This window comes from Heptranchias perlo, unplaced genomic scaffold (assembly GCF_035084215.1).
Source record: "Heptranchias perlo isolate sHepPer1 unplaced genomic scaffold, sHepPer1.hap1 HAP1_SCAFFOLD_70, whole genome shotgun sequence".
NCBI classification, from domain to species: domain Eukaryota; kingdom Metazoa; phylum Chordata; class Chondrichthyes; order Hexanchiformes; family Hexanchidae; genus Heptranchias; species Heptranchias perlo.
In genome coordinates this window covers 3282231-3288535 of record NW_027139729.1, presented here as the reverse complement: position 1 = coordinate 3288535, position 6305 = coordinate 3282231, and the positions used below count along the sequence as shown (strand labels likewise).

General features: G+C 50.0%; 3 non-coding genes across 3 annotated transcripts; all 3 read right to left on the bottom strand.

The window, feature by feature from the left end:
• Positions 1-3367: 3367 nt before the first annotated feature.
• trnaa-ugc (transfer RNA alanine (anticodon UGC)) lies at positions 3368-3439 on the bottom strand. The gene has a single exon. It is a non-coding gene; the product is annotated as a tRNA-Ala (tRNA).
• A 466-nt stretch (positions 3440-3905) lies between these two features.
• trnaa-cgc (transfer RNA alanine (anticodon CGC)) lies at positions 3906-3977 on the bottom strand. Its single transcript has one exon. It is a non-coding gene; the product is annotated as a tRNA-Ala (tRNA).
• Positions 3978-5255: 1278 nt separating this feature from the next.
• trnaa-ugc (transfer RNA alanine (anticodon UGC)) lies at positions 5256-5327 on the bottom strand. The gene has a single exon. It is a non-coding gene; the product is annotated as a tRNA-Ala (tRNA).
• Between the last annotated feature and the right edge of the window lie 978 nt (positions 5328-6305).

Here is a 6305-nt window from a genome sequence, read left to right as displayed (position 1 = left end):
CAAAAGGACGTTTGGTATTACTCTCAGTAATCGAGAGTTTCAATCTGATTAAATTAATCTGGGACCGGTGCTGTTGGATATTATTCCTACACGGTCCCAACAAACATACCGACTCACTCTTTCCTCCCATGTTTCTCCAGGATTGGTTTGAGAAATCCTCCCTCCAGTTTCTTCCTCACGCGTCAGTTTTATCAGTAAAGGGACTAAGAATGAACAGAACCCATTGGCTCATTTCAGAGCCGCCCACTTTATCTCTGAAAGGCTCTTTACCATCAAAAGATACCGAGAGAAACAGCAGGGATGGAAACATCTAGTTTAATAGTTAGAGATTGTAAAGTCAGTCTGGATTCCAGCGTTAGGCACTGGTGGAATCCCATCTGTTTTCCATTCTGGTGCCTGTTCCTGCACTGCCTGTGGACCCCATTCCCTCTGACCTTTCCCCCAGACTCACTTCCTTTGCTCAGACTCTGAAAAATTCCAATTGGGGAAAGTTTCCATCGATTTTTGTATTGGGAATTCAACCAGATATCTGCGCATGCGTGACTCAGCCCCGCCCCCAGCGCTGATTGTTGGTGAGCAGAAGAGCGCATGCGCGCTGCCCTCCCCCAGCTCGGCCTGTGGGCGCCATTCCCTCAGTGAGCGGAAGAAGATGGTTTAAAACAGCCGGGAATGGAGAGATCACGGCCCCCGGGGGAAGGGAGCAAAGAGCAGCCTCGTTACAGCAGCTCATCGCTTCGGGACCGTGTCCGCAGATGGGCTCAGAGATCGGCATTGAGTCCGGGGGAAGGTCAGGGGGAGTCCGGGGGCTGTTTGTAAGAGGCGGAGTGGATCAGGAACTGGTCCCGGAACATGGAGTGAGCGGGGGAAGGGAGAGGTCATTCTCGGGCTGTGTGTGTCCAGGGTGTGTCCAGGGGAAGGGAGACAGAATGGGAAGAACCTGCTATTTAAAATCATTGCTGCTTTCTCTCCCCAAACCAGTGGTGAATGTTCCTGGTTTAGTTCCAGTCTCACCCTGTTTATTGTTATTGTAAACAATTTTACAACACCAAGTTATAGTCCAGCAATTTTATTTTAAATTCACAAGCTTTCGGAGACTTCCTCCTTCCTCAGGTAAATGTTTCAGGAGCTCCTTGAAGCCTATGCATTTATACATATAGAACAATACATGGTGTTTACAGACTGCCCCTGCAACTGCCCGTTGCCAAGGCAATCACCGTGTTCAGACAGAGAGGTGTCACCTGCAGAACCCCCGAATACACATTCAACAAAAAAACAAACAGGGAAAAAAAACAGAGAAAAAAAACAGAGAGAGGCAGAAACATCCGGAAGGCAGAGAGAGCCAGCAAATGACCCATTATATTAAAAACAGATAACATTTGTTCGCTGGTGGGGTAACGTGTAGCGTGACATGAACCCAAGATCCCGGTTGAGGCCGTCCTCATGGGTTCGGAACTTGGCTATCAATTTCTGCTCGACGATTTTGCGTTGTCGTGTGTCTCGAAGGCCGCCTTGGAGTACGCTTACCCGAAGGTCGGTGGATGAATGTCCATGACTGCTGAAGTGTTCCCCGACAGGGGGAGAACCCTCCTGTTTGGCGATTGTTGCGCGGTGTCCGTTCATCCGTTGTCACCGCGTCTGCATGGTCTCGCCAATGTACCATGCTCTGGGGCATCCTTTCCTGCAACGTATGAGGTAGACAACGTTGGCTGAGTCACAGGAGTATGAACCATGCACCTGGTGGGTGGTGTCCTCTCGTGTGATGGTGGTATCTGTGTCGATGATCTGGCATGTCTTGCAGAGGTTACCGTGGCAGGGTTGTGTGGCGTCGTGGACGCTGTTCTCTTGAAAGCTAGGTAGTTTGCTGCGAACGATGGTCTGTTTGAGGTTGGGTGGCTGTTTAAAGGCGAGTAGTGGAGGTGTGGGGATGGCCATAGCGAGGTGTTTGTCCTCATTGATGACATGTTGAAGGCTGCGGAGAACATGGCGTAGTTTCTCCGCTCCGGGGAAGTACTGGACGACAAAGGGTACTCTGTTGGTTGCGTCCCGTGTTAGTCTCCTGAGGAGGTCTATGCGATTTTTTGCTGTGGCCCGTCGGAACTGTCGATCGATGAGTCGAGCGTCATATCCCGTTCTTACTAGGGCGTCTTTCAGCGTCTGTAGGTGTCCATCGCGTTCCTCCTCGTCTGAGCAGACCCTGTGTATTCGCAGGGCCTGTCCATAGGGGATGGCCTCTTTGACGTGGTTAGGGTGGAAGCTGGAAAAGTGGAGCATCGTGAGGTTGTCCGTGGGCTTGCGGTAGAGTGAGGTGCTGAGGTGCCCGTCTTTGATGGAGATTCGTGTGTCCAAGAAAGAAACTGATTCTGAGGAGTAGTCCATGGTGAGCTTGATGGTGGGATGGAACTTGTTGATGTTATCGTGTCGTCTCTTTAGTGATTCCTTGCCGTGGGTCCATAGAAATAAAATGTCGTCGATGTATCTGGTGTATAGTGTTGGTTGGAGGTCTTGTGCAGTGAAGAAGTCCTGCTCGAACTTGTGCATGAAAATGTTGGCGTATTGGGGTGCGAATTTGGTCCCCATGGCTGTTCCGTGTGTTTGGGTAAAGAACTGGTTATCGAAGGTGAAGACATTGTGATCCAGGATGAAGCGGATGAGTTGTAGGATGGCTTCCGGAGATTGGCTGTTTTTGGTGTTGAGTATTGATACTGTCGCAGCGATGCCGTCATCGTGGGGGATACTGGTGTAGAGTGCCGAGACATCCATCGTGGTGAGAAGTGTTCCTGGTTCAACTGGTCCGTGGGTACTGAGTTTTTGTAGAAAGTCTGCAGTGTCGCGACAGAAGCTGGGGGTTCCCTGCACGATGGGTTTCAGGATGCCCTCGATGTATCCAGAGAGGTTCTCACACAGGGTTCAGTTGCCTGATACGATAGGACGTCCGGGTGTGTTGGCTTTGTGTATCTTTGGGAGGCAGTCGAAGTCTCCCACGCGGGGAGTACGTGGGATGAGAGTGCGTCGGATGCTTTGAAGGTCTGGATCGAAGGTCTTGATCAGTTTGTTGAGCTGATGGGTGTGTTCTTTGGTCGGGTCTGTGGGGAACTGTCTGTCGTGTTCCTGGTTGTCCAGTTGTCGGTGTGCTTCTTTGCAAGCGTCCGTTCTGTTCTGTCTGACAAATTTCTCTGTTATTATCACTGGGCCCGCTCTCCAGCCCCGGGATGGGAGCCATTTCAAAGGCGCGTGCGTGCTTCCATTGAATTTTATCGGGTGCAGAGCGTTCGGTTTTTCTCGAGGTGAAGAAACCCTTTCCTGTCCTTGTGTGTGAAGGTGAGGTGAGGACAAGAGGGTCTTTTCAAAATTCGAAACAAAAAGCGTTTGGAGATATCGGGGATTGAACCCGGGACCTCACACATGCAAAGCATGCGCTCTACCACTGAGCTATATCCCCTCAGCAAAACCGCTTCAAATTTAGAATAAAAAGTGGGCTTTCCGCTCTGTCTCTCCGGAAAACGCGATGCCCAGTCGTCACACGTGCTCACAATGTTCAACCTCTGCTTCAGTTCACGGGGTTTCTGCTCCTCTTTACTTTGAACTTCCCCAACAAATGTCAGCGGAAATAAAAAAAATGCAATTGCCAATCGTCAGTGACGAGGCTGACATCCAACCTCTGAATCATAAAGTGAGATGGATGAATGACACAGCGTCAAACAAGAGGTGGGACTGCTCGCTCGACATTGCACCGTCACACATTCCGGTCAACCAGCGGCTGCTGTGAGCTGAGCTGCTGAGGGGACCGTGAGATGGAGTCCTGCTCCGGGACAATTTCATGCTTGTGGAGCCTCAGAAGTTGGAACTCGCTGCGCTCAGAAAGCGCGATTCGCCTTTCCGTGCGTAATTTTGATGAAAAATATTTTTGGAGATGCCGGGGATTGAACCCGGGACCTCATACATGCGAAGCATGCGCTCTACCACTGAGCTACATCCCCAGATAAACTAAATAGGTATCAAAGCAATGAAGAACTTAAGGGGGAGTTGAGAAGAAAGGATGGGAAAGTGGGGAGAGACTCCTTGAACCGTGCTGTGACCACCCTTACTATTTCAGGGCACATTTTTCGAACGCTCCCGTTATCAGTCACTTTGCTTACGGTTGGACGGGACGAGAAATCCTCAGGCACATTGTGGCAGAGGCCGGCAAGAATATTTCGAGTCCCTGAGCTTCAGAGGAGGGCAAGGTGAGACACAGACAGCATTGAGTATAATTTCACTATAGACGGATGCAAGACATGCCCCAGGTGTGGTTTTGAATTTCAAGATCACTTCACTGAAAACACCTTGACGATCTGGGCTTACAGACGGACATGATGGTCAGGAAAAGACCAGTTGGTTCATCAATCCTGCCCCAGATGCCTGGAGCATCGTGACTGGACACTTCCTACCGACACCACCCGCCCCTCCCACCGGAAACATGTAATCTCCTGGGAGCGGCGACAAACTAGAAACAAATCCAGCGCCAATAAGGCGGGGAAATTCTGGGAAATTCCTCCCCGACTCCTTCGGGCGATCGAATCGAGTTCAGTGGATCACACTGACCATGTGTAGGTTTACTGTAAAACCACTCACCTTCAATATGATGCGATCTCTGCCTCAGTCAAGAACTGGTCCAGATCCATCCAGAAGGCAAAGAGAGTGTCAGCACCCACCACACCAGCCGGCAATGCATTCCAGATACTCAGTACTCTATGGGAAAAGAAGAACCGCCTAACATCCAGACTATTCCTCCCTCTGTGTAGTCTGAACACCTGTCCGCTGCTCCTCCCCGATCTGTGAAACTGGGTATAATCTATTTCTTCACTCAGAGCGTGGTGAACCTGTGGAATTCTCCACCACAGAAGGCTGTGGAGGCCAAGTCACTGAATATATTTAAGAAAGAGAGATTTCTACACACAGAAGGCATCAAACCGTATGGAGAGAGAGCGGGAATGTGGTATTGAGATGGAGGATCAGCCATGATCGGAAATAATGGCGGAGCAGGCTCGGAGGCCCAATATCCGACTTGTGATCCTATTTTCTCTGTTGTGATCACTGGGCCCGCTCTCCAGCCCCGGGATGGGAGCCATTTCAAATGCGCGTGCGTGCTTCCATTGAATTTGATCGTGTGCAGAGCGTTCGGTTTTTCTCGAGGTGAAGAAACCCTTTCCTGTCCTTGTGTGTGAAGGTGAGGTGAGGACAAGAGGGTCTTTTCAAAATTCGAAACAAAAAGCGTTTGGAGATATCGGGGATTGAACCCGGGACCTCATACATGCAAAGCATGCGCTCTACCACCGAGCTATATCCCCACAGCCAAACTAGCTTCACTTTAGAATAAACAATTGAGATTTCCGCTCCGTCTCCCCGGACAACTTGATGCTCAGTCATACCACGTGCTCACAATGTTCAACCTCTGCTTCAGTTCACGGGGTTTCTGCTCCTCTTTACTTTGAACTTTCCAAAAAAAAAGTCAGCCGAAATAAAAAAAATACAATTGCCAATAGTCAGTGACGGGGCGGACATCCCACCTCTGAATCATAAAGTGAGATGGATGAATGGCACAGCGTCAAACAAGAGCTGGGACTGCTCGCTCTCCATTGCACTGTCACACATTCCGGTCAGTCGGCGGCTGCTGTGAGCTGAGCTGCTGAGGAGACCGTGAGATGAAGTCCTGCTCCGGGACAATTTGATGCTTGTGGAGCCTCAGAAGTTGGAACTCGCTGCGCTCAGAAAGCGCGATTCGCCTTTCCGTGCGTCATTCTGATTGAACCCTGGACCTCATACATGCGAAGCATGCGCTCTACCACTGAGCTACATCCCCAAATGAAATAAATCGCTACCCAAGGAAAGAAGAACTGATTGCCCTCATTTTATGAGACCACCCAAGGTGGGTATGCCACGTGATAGATTATTTCCAGTTTCAAACATTGGGGAGGAGCAGGGAACAGGCGTTCAGACGACACAGAGGTAAGAATAGTCTGGATGTTAGGCGGTTCTTTATTTCCCAGAGTGTAGCGAGTCTCTGGAATGCATTGCCGGTTGGTCTGGTGGGTGCTGACACTTTGTATACTTGGCTTAAAATCATTTAGATTTCTGCTCCGACCAGACAATTAAAGATGAAGTATGCGGACCTGATACAACTGTGGGTGAACGGAAGAAACCAGGCCTCGGCACTTAGTCTAATAAGAAAGGGGGAGTTGAGAAGAAAGGCCGGGAAAGTGGGGAGAGACTCCTTGAACTGTGCTGTAAACATCCTTCCTATTTCAGGGCGCATTTTTCGAACGCTC